The following is a 15874-nucleotide window of genomic DNA, read 5'->3' as shown; positions in this document are numbered from 1 at the left end:
GATGCTGGAAACCAGATTCTGGATCAGTGGTGCTGGAAGAGCACAGCAATTCAGGCAGCATCCAAGGAGCTTCGAAATCGACGTTTCGGGCAAAAGCCCTTCATCAGGAATAAAGGCAGTGAGCCTGAAGCGTGGAGAGATAAGCTAGAGGAGGGTGGGGTGGGGAGAAAGTAGCATAGAGAATATTGGGTTATACAGGATAGATTAAAAAATGTGAGAGAGAAAGGAATAAAGTGCTTTGCTGGAAGGATGGGAGAAGTGGAACATAAACATTTGCCATGGACCAATTGGACTCCATGCAAGGCTTATTTGCTGGACATGGTTTAGTGAAAGGGAAATTGTAGTCAACAAATTTATTAGAGTTCCTTGGAGGTATAACTAAAGGGACAATGCAATTAAGGTTGTGATTGGACTAGAGGCCATGCAAAGGAGATTCACCAAGATGTTGCTTGGGATGGAGCATTTCCACTATGAAAAGAGGCTGGATATGCTCAGGTTGTTTTCTTTAGAGCAGAGAAGGCTGAAAGGAGACCTGATAATTTTTTATAAGATTATGAGGGGCAAGGACAAGGTGAATAGAAAGCAGCTATTCCCTTTAGTTGAAGGATCAATAACAAGTGGGCATAATTTTAATGTGAAGGCAGATGATTTCAAGGGGATTTGAGGAAAAAAACCTTTGCACTCAGAGGGTGCTGTGGAATGCACTGCCTGGGAGAGTAATTGAGTCAGGAAACCTCACAACTTTAAAAAAAATACTTAGATGAGCACTTGAAGTATCATAACATTCAAGGCTCTGGATGTAGTACAGGAAAGTGGGACGGGAGTAGGTATCTTTTGGCAGTGCAGACTTAATCAACTGAAGTGATTCTTCTGTACTGAAAGGTTCTATGCGATAATTGTAATGTATTTGGATTTCCAAAAGACATTTGATAAGATGCTACATAAAAAGTAACCAAGTTAAAAATCACACAACACCAGGTTATAGTCCAACAGGTTTATTTGGAAGCACTAGCTTTCAGAGCGCTGCTCCTTCATCAGGTGGATGAAAGAGTGATGCTCCGAAACTTAGTGCTTCCAAATAAACCTGTTAGACTATAACCTGGTGTTGTGTGATTTTTCTTAACTTTGTCTATCCCAGTCCAACACTGGCTCCTCCAAGTTCTAGGTACCAAAAAAGTAACCACACAGCATAACGTGTATAGTGGTGGCATGATGAATTAGCATGGATAGAGGACTGGCTAACTAACAGGGAACTGCCAGAGTTAATGATTCATTTCCAAGTAGCACCATTCAACTAAACGAGTGCCAAAGTGATTATGCTGGGACCTCACCTATTTGTGATCAATACTAATAACAGAGATGAAGATATCAACTGTATTGCAGCCATATTTGCTGCTGATATAAAAATAGTTAGGGAACAAGTTGTAAGGAGGATATTAGGTGTCTGCAAAGGCACATAATAGGCAAATGGTTTTAGCAGATAGGGTGGTAAAGAAGACATATGGCATGCTTGCCTTTATTGGTCAGAGAATTAGTATAAGAGTCAGGATATCCTGTTGCAGCTTTATAAGACTTTGGTTAGGCCACACTTAGAATATTGCGTTCAATTCTGGTCACCACATTACAGGAAAGAAATGGAAGTTCTGGAGAGGATGCAGGAGAGGTTGATCAGGATGCTGCCTGGATTAGAGGGTATGAGCTATAAAGAGTGGCTAGAAAAACTCAGGTTTTCTCTGGAGTGGCGAAGGCTGAAGGGAGATTTGTTAGAAGTTTAAAAAAAAATGAGATGCATGGATTGAGTTGACTGTCAGGATCTTTTTTCTCCAGAGTTGAAATGTCTAATACTAGCGGATGTGTGTTGAAGGTGAGAGGGGGAAAGATCAAAGGAGATATGAGGGGCAAGTCTTTTACACAAAGTGGTAGGAGTCTGAAATGTGCTACCACAGGTAGTGGTGAAAGCAGAAATGACAGGACCATTTAAGGAACTTTTAGATAAGCACATGAACGTGCATGGAATGGAAGGATGTAGACCAAGGCCATACAGAAGGGATTAGTTTCATTTGGCATCATGTTTGGCACAGCATTGTAGATCAAAGGGCCTGTTTCTGTGCTGTACTGTTCTATGTTCTAGATGTGTGTTAATCCTCTTAGCACGAAGAAGAGAATGGCAGTGTTATTTAAATAGAACCATAGAAACGCTTCAGCATAGAAAAAGGCCATTCAGCTCACCATGTCAGTGTTAGCTAAACTCACCCATTCTCATTCCACTTACCAGCACCTAGTCTGTATCCTTGCTGGGCACAGGTCCAGATTCATGTTGTTCTTCAATGGTTTTTGCCTAAACTTCCAAACTGGATAGCAAATTCCAAACCCCCACTACCTCCTGGAACATGTCCGCTCTAATCCATCTACCTTAAATCTATGCCACCTGTTAACTGATCTCCCCACCTGAAGAAACAGATCTTCTACGTTCACTCTAACCAAACTGCTCATTATTTTGTACAATTGAATTGAAGTCACTCCTTAGCCTCCTCTGTTCTAAGGAAAACAATATTAGCCTAGCCAATCTTCCGGCTGGCTGCAAATGTGGGATGGGATGGTGAAGTAGTTCTGTTCAAGTAGTGGCTGTGAAGGCAGTACTGTCTGGTAATGTGTTGTGTCCTGCTGGTGGCTGATGAATCTACTGCAAAAGAACAAATGGCTTGGCATTCTTCCTACATAGAAAGCCTGAAATACATGCAAATATTCTCTGCATACTGCCCATGATGAAATTAAATCCATCACTTAATTAAAATGCATGCACCAATATTTATGATAGACATTCTGCAATAAATTGAAAACTACAAATTATGCCTAATTTGTTATGACCAGGTGGGAAGGAGTGAAAGTGTACCCCTCTATTTTAAATGAAGCTACACCACTCTCCAATTAAAAAAAATATTTTTGCTGTGAACAATAAGGAGGCAATCAGCAAGGTTTATCAGAATCAGAATCAGAGTAACTTTATTTACTGCCAAACCCAACGAACTTAATTTTAAAAATGATATCAATACAAAAGAAGACTAAGGAATATTACTTACCCAACGTCGTAGAGATAGCACTGAAGGAGTGACAACTCCTACGCTGGTAATTCTGGCACAGATGGTGGCGAGGCGATGGAGGAGGAGTGGTGGCACAGATATCCTGAGCCAGCTCAGGACTCATGGTGGAGGCAGCAGAAGGAAGAGAACTCTCTTTCAGTTATAACATTATTTGGAGATGCCGGTGTTGGACTGGGGTGTACAAAGTTAAAAATCACACAACACCAGGTTATAGTCCAACAGGTTTAATTGGAAGCACACTAGCTTTCGGAGCGACGCTCATTCATCAGGTGATAGTGGAGGGCTCGATCGTAACACAGAATTTATCGAAACTTGATGTCTGTGTCGATTCAGTGTAAAATGCAAGTGACAATAAATCATTCAAATCAATAAAGTCCTTCAGTTGTCTTTAAGGAATAAAGATTTAATGTCGGGCTAATTTTGATTTTAATTGGTCTCTGGATGCCAAATGTTGCAATTGTTGAAGATTCTTGGTTCCATGATTTTTGTCTGTAGGTGCCTCACTGGGAATTGGATGCTAGCTCTCCAGAAAGAGAAAACAAGGAAGGCATCTTCTCTCCAATTATCTGCCACATTGCTCTCAGAATCTCCCTTGAAATACTAGTTTGAGTGAATATTTCCAAGTTCTTTGGATGGGTCTGTCTGTGATAGCCATTGTGTCAATGTTCAGGACTTTGCATTTGTTAGCATCTTCCAGAGACCATGATAGCTTTTGGTGGATGTCTGAATGGTGAGGATTTGTTGTGTAAAGGTATTGAGATATGGCATGAAGTTAAAACACTTCAGAGGGATTGCTCTGAAAGACACATTAAAGTGAGATTCACTAGAAGAAATAAAGACAGAACATTAACTTGAATACATAAAGGGATCGGTTATTCATTGCCTAATGTAACTATAAGTTAGGGCCCAGTTGATCTATGATTATCATATAGGAACATATGAACACAGGAATTAGGAGTGGGAAAAGGCAATTCAGTCCTTCGAGCCTGCTCTGCCCTTTAACGTGATCATGGCTGACCTTATCCTCGTCTCAACTCCACACTACTGTCCTTTATGCTGCTTTTAACAGAAATATAAATATTTATTTCTTGAATCTTTTGATTGATTCTGCCTGCACTGCACTCTGCGCCAATGAATTCCACAGATTCACAACACTCTAAAAGAAGTAATTTCTCCTCAGCTCAGTTTTGAACCTACTTTCCCTCACAGTGTCTATAACCTCTTGCTCAAGGCTATCCCACAAGGGGATCATTTCTTCAAAGTCCACCTGATCAATCCCCTTTAGCATTTTATATACCTCAATCAGATTTTCCACCTTATTCTTCTGAACTCCTAGTGAGTACAAGTCCAAGTATTCAAGCACTCCTCATATGACAGCCCTTTTGTCTGTGGAATCAATCTGGTGAACCTGCTCTGAACTGACTCCAGAGCCACCACATCATTCCTCAGGTAAGGAGACCAAAACTGGACACAATACTCTGGATGTGGTCTTACCAACACATAACAATACGTTGTTGTAATTGGAGCAACAATGCATGGGGGCACTACTTCAATTCTTGTATCTGATGCTAACAGTGGGGTGGAAACATATAACTGCCTTGTAATTCTCATGCACTCCTGCAGTTACATTGCTGCAAATTGTTCAGCAAGCTTGATTTAGAGTCATGGAGTCATAGAGATGTGCAGCATGGAAACAGACCCTTTGGTCCAATTCGTCTATGCTGACCAGATATCCCAAACTAATGTAGTCCCATTTGCCAGCATTTGGTCCATATCCCTCTAAATTATTCCTATTTATATATCTATCCAGATGCCTTTTAAATGTAATTGTACCAGCCCTCACAACATCCTCTGGCAGCTCGTTCCAAACACACACCACCCTCTGCATGACAAGTTGCCCTTGAGGTTCCTTTTATATCTTTTCCCTCGCTCCTTAAACCTTAAATGCCCTTTAGTTTTAGACTCCCTCATCCTTGGGAAAAGACCTTGTCTATTTACCCTATCCATGCCCTTCATGATTTTATAAACCTCTATTAGGTCACCCCTTAGCCTCTGATGCTCCAAGGAAAATAGCCCCAGCCCATTCAGCCTCTCCCTATAGCTCAAACCCTGAAAACCTAGCAACATCCTTGTAAATCTTTTTTAAACCCTTACAAGTTTCATAACATCCTTCTTATAGCAGGGAGACTGGAATTACACACAATATTCCAAAAGTAGCCTAACCAATGTCCTGTACAGCCGCAACATGACCTCCTAACTTCTATATTCAATTCCCTGACCAATAAAGACCATCATTCCAAATGCCTTCTCCACTATTCTGTCTACCAGCGATTCCACTTTCAAGGAGCAATGAACCTGCACTCCAAGGTCTCCTTCTTCAGCATCACTCCCCAGGACCTTACCATTAAGTGTAAAAGTCCTGTTCTGATTTGCCTTTTCAAAATGCAGCATCTCGCATTTATCTAAATTAAACTCTATCAGCCATTCTTCAGCCCATTGGCCCACTTGATCAACATTCGGTTGTATTCTGAGGTAACCTTCTTCGCTGTTCACTACACCTCCAATTTTGGTGTCATCTGCAAACGTACTAACCATACCTCTTATGTTTACATCCAATTCAGTTATATAAATGACAAAAAGCAGAGGACCCAGAACTGATCCTTGAGGCACACCACTGGTTACAGGCCTCCAGTCTGAAAAGTGACCCTCTGTCTTCTACCTTTGACCCAGTTCTGTATCCAAATAGCTAATTCTCCTCTATTCCATGTGATCTAACCTTGCTAACCAATCTCCCATGAGGAACCTTATCGAACACCTTACTGAAATCCATATAGATCATGTCCACCACTCTGTCCTCATCAATCCTCTTCACTGCTTCTTCAAAAAGCTCAATCAGGTTAGTGAGACACGATTTCCCATGCACAAAACCATATTGACCAACCCTAATCAGTCCTTGCCTTTCCAAATACATGTAAATTCTGTCCCTCAGAATTTCCTTCACTGATGTTAGGCTCACTGTATAGTTCCCTGGCTTTCCCTTAGCACCTTTCTTAAAGAGTAGCACCATGTTAACTAACCTCCAGTCTTCTGGCACCTCACCTGTGACTATTGATGATACAATTATCTGAGCAAGGGGCCCAGCAATCACTTCCCTAGCTTCCCACAGAGTTCAAGGCACACCTGATCAGGTCCTGGGGGTTTACCTATCTTTATGATTTCAAGATGTCCAGCACCACCTCCTTTGTAAGATGGGCATTTTTCAACCTGTCACTATTTACTTGCCCAAGAATGGAAATCAGCAAAGAAAAATGAAAGCTCACCAGCATTACCCCAAATGTTTCTATACCTGGTCATAGATTTTCCTCACCCAACCTCTGACATACATTTACCAAGCCAAAGACTTAGAAATGGGTGGGACACCTAACAGGAAAAAATGTCCAGTTAATGTTGTCAGAAGAAGTCATCCAGGTAACTATTCTACCTTGGAACAATCTTATGATGACATCACAGAGCTGCATATTGCTGTGTCGAAATAGCACAATGTTGGCAGAGAGAGCCAACGAGAAGGGAGACACGCTAGGGTGAGCTTCTTTGGAAGAAATAAACAGTGTACATTGTCTTAAACACAGAAAAATTAAATTTAACACTTCCTCACCCTGCCCTACCCCACACACCCCCAAACCCCACCCATAGGATCTTCCCATGAAATTAGAGAAGGTGTTGCACTTGCCCTTAGACCTCCTTCATCCTCACTATCCCAGGCCCCAAAGATTACTTCGACATGCAGCAACATTTTACATGTATTTACTTCTTTTAATTTATTCTAGTGCAGCTCAGTTGGCTGGACAGCAGTTTATGATACAGAGTGATGCCAGAACCTGAGGTTACCATAGCCTCCTTCCCAACTTATCCCCTTGCTTGAGGTGTGGTGATCCTCAGGTGAAACTACCACCAGTCATCTCTCGTTAATGAGGTAACATTTCAATGCTCCAAAGGGACTATGGTGACTTAAAGTTTCACTGCTGCTCACAATATAGTCTCCATTACATTCGCGAAACCCAAAGCAGACTGGACTGGATGACTGCTTTGCGAAACACCTCTGTTCTGCCTCTAAGAATGACTCGAACTTTCAGTTGTTTGCCATTTTAGTAACTCCAATAAACTACTTTGCTCCTATGCTCACATTTTCACACCAGGCTTGTTGCGGTATTCCAATGAAGCTCAAGGCAAGCTGGAGGAACAGCAACTCATGTTCCACTAAAGCCTTTAAAACTCAATATTGAATTTAACAATTCAGTTGATCCCAATCCACCAATACTCTCAGGGAAAGGTGGGCACTGCAGGGTGTGGAGTGCATTATTTCCCCCTCCAACTCAATTTTGATTTAATCCCTGCCCTCCCCTTCACTGTTTGATCACGCAGCATTGCCCTTTGATGTGAAGGGCACTGCTTGTCACTTGCCACTTGGGTATTTCCTTTCTTCCTGGGAGCCAGAATTGAATAAATATTTGTATACCTATTGTATTTCACTGTGTCTCACACTTGCATCTACACAACATGGGTGCTGGGGAAAAATAAGCACTACCGCAGTTAAAAATATAATATAACCAGGTGATTAGAATCTCCTCAGTAGGGGACTGACTCTGAGCTGGTTGGCCACAGCCAGTATACTGTGTGGAGGGAGAAGGAGAAGAAGAGGAAAGTTCTCTGAGCTAAGAAAAAAATAACTAGGGGATTAGAATCTCCTCAGTTGAGGACTGAGTCTGAGCTGATTGGCTACAGCCAGTGTACTGTGCACGAGTAAATAAAGGGTGACTTGGAGACTGGACACACGCCTCTGTGCATTATTTAAGTGGCAGCAAGAGTAGGATTACTGATATAACCATGCTGAAGTCCAACTGGACATCAAGCAGACAGTGCAGCTGGCCTTGTCATTAGAAAATGCGGCAAGTGGAGCATGGGATCTACAGGGCATCCCAATAGAATTGTACATCCTCACCTGTCCAAGTGAGCTTTAGGAACACCACATGAATGTAGGCAATCACAGAGCCTCACACAGGACATGTCCTGAGCTGAGAGACCCTAGGCCAAACCACAGCAAAACCCCACAACAAAGCCAAGCCTCGGCCAAGTGGCAAAACAGTTCTTCAGGATCTGGAACGGTGAGTCATTGCAATTGCTACTGGTGTGCGGACTCAACAGCAAAAGAGTCCTCCAAGGCCTGACTAGAGTAGGAAAGGTCGAAGGCCAATATCCAGGAGAGTGCACACCCTGGAAAGTCTGCCTACATTTTGGTTGGAGCAATTAATTGTTTAGTGATACCCAAATCAGAGATAATTAAAATTAATGTTTGGTTAAATGGTTACCCAGTTCCCATGGTGCTCAGTACTGGCACAGCTGTATTTGTGGTTGTAGAAGCTGTCTTTGCCGAGATTCACTCAGGACTCCAACCTCTAAGCTTGCACAAGACCTCAGTCAGGTTGAGAACATAGACTGGGGAACTGTTGGCAAATTAAGAGCATGACTTCAGTTCTAGTCTCTTTTGAGAAGCAGTTGGTGCTGTTACCACTGATGGTCATACAAGGCTCAGGCCCAAGCCTATTAGGGTGGAATTGGTTGAGAAACATTCACCTTGATTGGCTGAACATTTTTTGATTGGAAGATGGCTACCTCAGTGAAGTCCTTGTGAAATACCCAGGCATATTTCAAGAAAGGCTTGGGACTATGAAAGGGACCAAAGCCACTTTACATGTTGACCAGGACACAATTCTGAGATTTTGCAAGGCCTGGCTGGTGCCATTTGCCTTGTGGGCAGAAATCAGTCAGCTGGAGAGTGAAGGAATCGTCAAACTAGTGCAGTTTGCAGGATGGGCAACACCAGGCATACCGATTGTGAAGCCTGATGGCTCAGTTAGCCTTTATGGAGATTTCAAGCAAAGTTGGCAGGGGGAGGGGATCTGTCCTTTATTAAGCTGAGCCACTGCCTACCTGCAATTGCAACTGGATGAGGAGCTCCAGAAGTAAGTCATAATAACTACCAATAAGGATTTATATCAATAAACAAGCCTGCCATTTGGGGTATCATCAGCTTGCACCTTGTTCCAGTGAATCATGGAGAACATTTTATACGAGTTATCCAAGGTTGCCATTTATCAGGTTGACGTACTAATAACAGGGAAGACCAATAAAGAGGACTTGGAGAATTGAACATAGTGCTTAAATGTTTCTCCCAGGTAGGCATACACCTTCAAAGGGAAAAATGTGTTACAGAGTCAACAAAACCAGATTATGCCTTTTGGAAGAGAAAGTGAGGGCAATCAAAGGAATCCCAGCTCCCACGTCTGTACCAGAGCTGAGGTCTTTCCTTGCATTAGTTATTTATTACAGAAAATTCATATGTAACCTGGCCCTCATTTTGGCACCCTCACATCTGCTATTGAAAAATGGTCAGCCTTGGAAATGATTGCAAAGCCAAGAAGCAGCCTTCCGGGGAAGTGAAAAAGCACCTCTAAGGTGTTGGCCCACTACCATCTGAAGCGAGAAGTAGTGCTGACATGTGATGCCTCCCCATACGGTAATGGGATGGTGTTGGCTCATTGGTGGCCCAATGGAGAGAAACGCAGTGTATCCTTCCCATCTTGCGGATGCTGAATGCAAATATTCCAGGATAGAGAAGGAAGGTTTAGCTGTCATCTTTGGTGTGAGGAAGTTCCACCAGTACCTTTTACAGGTGAGAATTTGTCATAGTAACAGATCACAAAGCCTTACCAGGGCTACTGGAGGAAGACAAGACAGTGCCACCCATAACTTCCAGTAGAATTCACCGTTGAGCCCTTATTCTCAGCACGTACAAGTACAAGTTAGAATATCATGCAGGAAGCCAAGTGGCTAATGTGGTTGCCTTGAGCCACCTCCCCTTGGTGGTGCCTCCCCGGAAGAGTCCGTTTTGGTTTTAAACTTTCTGGACACCCTTTCAGTCCTGTCCTAGTAAATCTGAAACAACTGGTGGTAATGGGACCACCTCAATCAGGATTGAGACCGTTTTGGGCCCAGCCAGACCAGATCATTGGAGAGGACAGCACCTTACTTTGGGGAGCAAGGGTGATTGTCCCAAGTAAAGGTTGCAGCCAGATGCTGGCCTGAACTCCAACAGGATCATTTAGGGGTTTCCAAGATGAAGATGCAAGCAAGGAGCTATGTCAAAAGGCCAGGGTTGGATGCCAACATAGCTGTGTTGGTGGGGCAGTGCTCAGAGCGCCAACAAGGGCAAAAACTGCAAGCAGTGGCCCCATATTTTGTGTGAATGGCTGGGTAAATCCTGGACTCAGTTGCATGTCTGCTATGCCGGTCCTTTCATGGCTCAATGTTCCTGGTCATTGTGGACATCCATTCAAAGTGATGAGATGTGAGGGATGATGACTGAGAAGATGTGAGCATTGTTCATGATACATGGACTCCCAGAAGTACTGGTCATGGACAATGGGATGTAATTTACCAGCAGTGAATTTGAATATTTCCATAAGTCAACTGGTATTTAGCACATAAGGGCAACTTTGTACCACGCATCGCCCAATGTTCTAGCAGAAAGAGCAGTTCAAACATTGAAGGCAGGCTTAAAGAAGCAGCCTACAGTGTCAATTGATACCAAGATGTCCCGATTCCTGTTTGATTATAGGACCACCCCCATACCTAACAACAGGAATAGCCCCAGCAAAGTTGCTGATTGGGAGAAGACTCTACACTAGTCAAACCTGATATTTCCAGACTTCGCGGTGGGTGAAATGGCAGCAAGACTGCCAATGCCAGCCACATTTCCCTTCTAAGCAAGAAAGACAATCTAATCCAAGGGATGAGATTTGGTGCTGAAACCATGGGAATGGCCATGTATGGATACAAAGTGAGGTTGGTGCGAGGTCAGGTCTCGTGACTTACAAAGTTCAGGTAGATTATGAACAAACATGTGGATCTCCTGAAAGCTGTTACCTCACAAACTGGGCAGGAGCAAAACATACCAGGCCGCTCAGAACAGCCAGAATGCCCGGTAGAACCGTAGGTGCTCCCCCTCCATTTAGTATCGAGGAAACCTCAGAGTTCAAAATAGATGCAGCCGAGGTACCATTGCCCCTGGAAGAGGAGGAGTAGACTCCTCTGAGACATTCCAGATGCAAGAGATGGGCCAGGATCCGGTACACACTGCCTGTGTCTGAGTCTGAGTCGGAGGAACTGTACCTGGGGGGGAAAGCATCGCATCAGAAGCTACAAGTGGCAGACCAGGCCGACATCCCTGGACATGGGGTTTAGGAAGGGGGCTGGAGGGGAACAGAGGGATGTAGGTGGACCTCGTTAACTACAAGGTTCTTGATTGAAGTTGTTAATTTGGGCCAATCTGGAATGTCTTGGCTGACCAACATAACCAGGAGATTAGAATCTCCTCAGTTGAGGACTGACTCCGAGCTGACTGGCCACAACCTGGGTACCGTATGAACTAGTGAATTGAAGGATGACTTTGTGACGGGACCCGAACTTTGTGCTGTCTTTTCAGTGGATAGGTCCTGAAGTTAGCTTTGGTGTATGAGCCCCGGACTGAGCCTTTGTGTGTGTACCGAGTTTTTGTGAGTGGACCGGGCCTTGGTGGGTGGGCTGTTCTTTGTGTCTTTTGTAGGCTGACCAACAGACAGCGCGTGTGTAAGCTGACTGATAGCAGGCCTTCTGGGGGTAATTTTTGTTTTCACTGTTTTGTATTATTGTCCACAATGCAATATGTTCCTATTGGAATGTTTTATGTTAATGCCTTACTTTTCAGTGATGTGCTCTGATGCACAGTGTCTGTTGCTGTGTGCTGTTATTTTATATGGACTTTGACCTGCCGATTGTTTTCTTTTCAGGAGACGTTATGTTTGCTTTTTTATGCAATATAGATTTTTGCAGGTTTTTTTTCTAAAAGGAGAAAGATGACCTGTGTAACAATTTTGTCTATGTCTATATAATATTTTATGTTATTACTTACAATGGGACTTGGCGTGTTCTATGTTAATGTCTTTATTTCTCTGCTGAGCTTTGATGCACAGTGACTGTTGTCATGCACTGTAACTTCATGTGGACTTTGATAAAGATACAAATATAACCAGGGTTATAGAATCTCATCAGTTGAGGACTGACTCCGAGCTGGCTGGCCCCAGTGCAGTTATTTCACTAGGTCTCTGAATTAATAGTGTAGCAATAATACCATGAGGCCATTATCTCGTCTTACAGTTGAGATGGATGCCATCGTATTGGGATAGATAGTTAACGATATGAGTTTACAGTGAGAAAACTCTCTAGGCCTTGCAGTGAAAGTCGTGTCAAAAAATCCAATACAGCATGCACCTAGCCAGAAAACATAAAATCCACTCCACAATGTGGCATCAACTCTGAAAACAGGAGAGAATCCTCTCTTTTTGCAACCCCCCCCCCCCCCCCCCGCCCGAGGGTGATTTGTTTCCTTTCTTAACTCGTCTTGGAAAGTAGCCTTGCATTTCTAAGCAGTTTGCCTGGTCTCAATCCAATTTGCAACTGTTCCAAGCGATTGAAATTGTACCTTCAAAAGAAAGGTGTCAAGCATTGTGAAAAATTCAATAACATGGTACTGGGTTCAGGAAGGTTATGGGAGAAAATGGGAAATGTGTCAATGAATGAAAAATAATTGTTTCCCTTCAGAAGACAGCTGTTTATAAAAGGAAAAAACATAATGTGTAAACCAGGAATTAGTACTTAAATATATCCCAACAATGTTTGATGTGGAATTTATATTTATTCTGTGTGCATGTCATGCTTTTATTTGTACCTTAAAAAGAATTGCAGAGAAAAATTAACAATTAAAAGATCAACTGATAAATAATACTTTACTTTTGTTTGCAATTGGCTTGCTCAATGAAATACCTTGCTGCTAATTAGAAATTATCAAAAAGCATTGACCATCTAAATCAAAAGTGGCACATTAATTTGGATAATAATTTTATGTAAATTATCCACATGGTCTACAACAACAACAACTTGTATTTAAATCATAATTTTAACCCAATAAAATGACCCAAGTTGCATCAGAAGGGCATTATAAGATCAAACTATCTGACTGAGCTACAAAAGGAGATTATGGACCAGATCACCAAAAGCTTGGTCCGAGAAAGTTTAAAGGAGGAAAGAAAGGTCGAGAAAAGGAGAGGTTTAGGGAGAAAATACTTTAATTGAGGCCAGAAATTATGCGGTAATTAAAATCAGAGTGCTCGAGATACCAGAAATAAAGACATCTCAAAGATTTATTAAGCTGGAGCTGTTTACAGAGAGATGAAGGAATAGGTTCGTGGTGGGATTTGAAAACAAAATAAGAAGCTTAAAACTTACATATTGGCTTAAATGAGAACCAGTATAAGTCAGTGAGCACATGTTGGGGTTGGGGTTTGAGTGGGTAGTGTACATGATTTGATGTCAGTTTGGTATGGGCTGCAGAATTATAGATGACCTCAAGTTTACAGAGAGTAAAACGAGGAAGATCTGTCAGGAATAGTCTGAAATAGTCAAGTCTGGAAGTAAACAGGCAAGGACTGAGCTTTAAGCAGCAAAATAGCTGAGGTAGCAGCAGATTTGTGAGTTATTACAGTGATAGAATTATGTAGTTCTTTTTGATAGTATGGGTATTTGCTCATGTTGGGATTAAATATGGCAAATAAATTTGTGAAGAGCCTGGTGTCGTCTCGAGCAGTGACTAGAAGTGACATAGCTTCAGTGGCTGGGGAATGGAGATTGTGGAGGGATGAAGGACAATGACTTTAGTCTTCCCAATATTTAATTAAAGGCTTGCTCATTCAGTACTCATAGAATCCCTATAGTGTGGAAGTAAGCTATTTGGCCCATTGAGTCCACACAGATCATCAAAAGAGCATCCCATCCAGAACCATCCCACTACCCTACCACCCTGTATTTCCCATGGCTAATCTGCCTAACCTGCACCCCTTTAGACTGTGGGAGGAAACCCACACAGACAATGTGCAAACTCCACACAGGCAGTCACCTGAGGGTGGAATCAAACCCAGTTCCCTGGCACTGTGAAGCAACAATGCTCATCACTAAACTTATGTGCTGCCCTAACTGGATATGAATTAACTAACCTGGCAATCTAAAGATATTGGAGGGGACGAACGAGGTGGTGGTGAGATGCTCATATTAACCATTAGAAAGAAAATTTGGCAGACATTTTGGATCCATTTAGACATGTTTGGAGTGCAGAAAAGTTTAAAGTTCATTTATCATAACAGTAAAAAGGTTTCAAACATTAACCAATGAACAGCATTTCTGACCATCACTTTTTGGCACCTCACATTGTAATAAACTAGGTTAAATGATGACAAGATATTTTCACACGCAAATTACACTTTACATATACTTTGTAGTATTTGTTTATCAGTTTAACCGTGTGGCAGCTCTATTGCAATGTATGGATTTATCCTGGATGAGGACACTAATGTTTCAGCTTATAGATGAGTGCCTTGAAAATTGGTTGGTATGTCAAACGTTTCCTGTGGCTTTACAGAATCAGCTACTGATGTGATATTTGAGAGCTGTGATTACTTTCTCCACAGTTAGAGGTGGTTTGTGATTGCAGACCTGCTGACAGAAATGAACAAAGCTTTTACAAAACTTTGCAAATGACATACAGCCTTGTCAGACCGTCCTCTTGGGAAAAGTCTCAGAAACTGCACCTGTGTCAATACATCATGCTGTGTGGATTTAATGAGATGGTCTGCTCCTCTGCTGGAACTGACTAATTAATTTGGCTTGCCTTACAGCTTCCTGCTGCTCCTCCTCCTCCAGCACATAGATCATGTAAAGTGGGATTCCCACTGCGAAGCCCTCAGATGCGAGCTAAGTTTGTATTTAAAAAGAATGTTTTCCAAGGGTAGTCTGGGGGAAAGCCTTTATGAGTATACCTCCAGTGAGTGCCAACATAAATTGCATTTGTAACCTGACTGAAACAGAATCATTTTAAACAAGTATTTCTAACTTGCTGAATAGGTTCGAGAAAACTACCTTTGGTGCATATTCTGAAGGATAAGAAAGCCGAGTGTGAAATTTAGGATGGGTAGTGCCATTCTGTCCAAATTCTCTCATTTATATGTGGCTAATATTATGAAGGTGCACTTTTTCAACAATTTGAAACAGAAGTTCCTCAGTGGAGCCCCTAGCACATATTAACACTAACTCTTCTTACTCTTCAAATAGGGCTGTCCTTGTAGTTTTGGTCAGGACTTCAATTACTTGAATTAAATTCTGGCTCCCAATCCCGAATAGTACTGATATAATCCATGTAGCATATTGAAAGCACTAACTCTACTATGATACTGCCCTCTCCATTATGGACTAATATATAAATGGTGAACAATATGGCCAGTTAAATAGATTCCTGGGGTCAGTTACTTCCAGTTCACACCCCCACTGAAAAATGGAGGTGAGGAAAGGTGGAACTCTTTTTTTATTACAAGTCACTTGAATCACCAACAACCAGAAAATACTAATAGTTCCAAAAAGTGTACTACAAAGCCAATATTGACAATTTTTTGAGTGTTTTTTAAAAATTGCCTTGTTTGGCATATGTGACGTTTGTGAACAGCTCAGTGAAACAATACAGAAGATAGAGTGTGAATATTAATGCAATTGTGTACTTCTGTTTTATGAACTGTGAATAGGCATGAATTTGGACTGTGTAAATTATATAATTCAATAGAAATAGTTAGCACAAC

General features: G+C 42.1%; 1 long non-coding RNA gene across 1 annotated transcript in view; it reads right to left on the bottom strand.

The window, feature by feature from the left end:
- The window catches only part of LOC148152196 (uncharacterized), a 71954-nt gene that overhangs the window by 39097 nt on the left and 16983 nt on the right, over nt 1-15874 (bottom strand). The window contains exon 2 of the long non-coding RNA XR_015757978.1: nt 3081-3897. This is a non-coding gene — a long non-coding RNA (uncharacterized LOC148152196). The remainder of the gene's footprint in view (nt 1-3080; nt 3898-15874) is intronic.

The sequence above is a fragment of the Chiloscyllium plagiosum genome, unplaced genomic scaffold (genome assembly GCF_037043375.1).
Source record: "Chiloscyllium plagiosum isolate Xiang-an unplaced genomic scaffold, Cpla_swu_hap1 HiC_scaffold_1, whole genome shotgun sequence".
Lineage (NCBI taxonomy): Eukaryota > Metazoa > Chordata > Chondrichthyes > Orectolobiformes > Hemiscylliidae > Chiloscyllium > Chiloscyllium plagiosum.
This window is presented reverse-complemented; position numbering and strand designations above follow the sequence as displayed.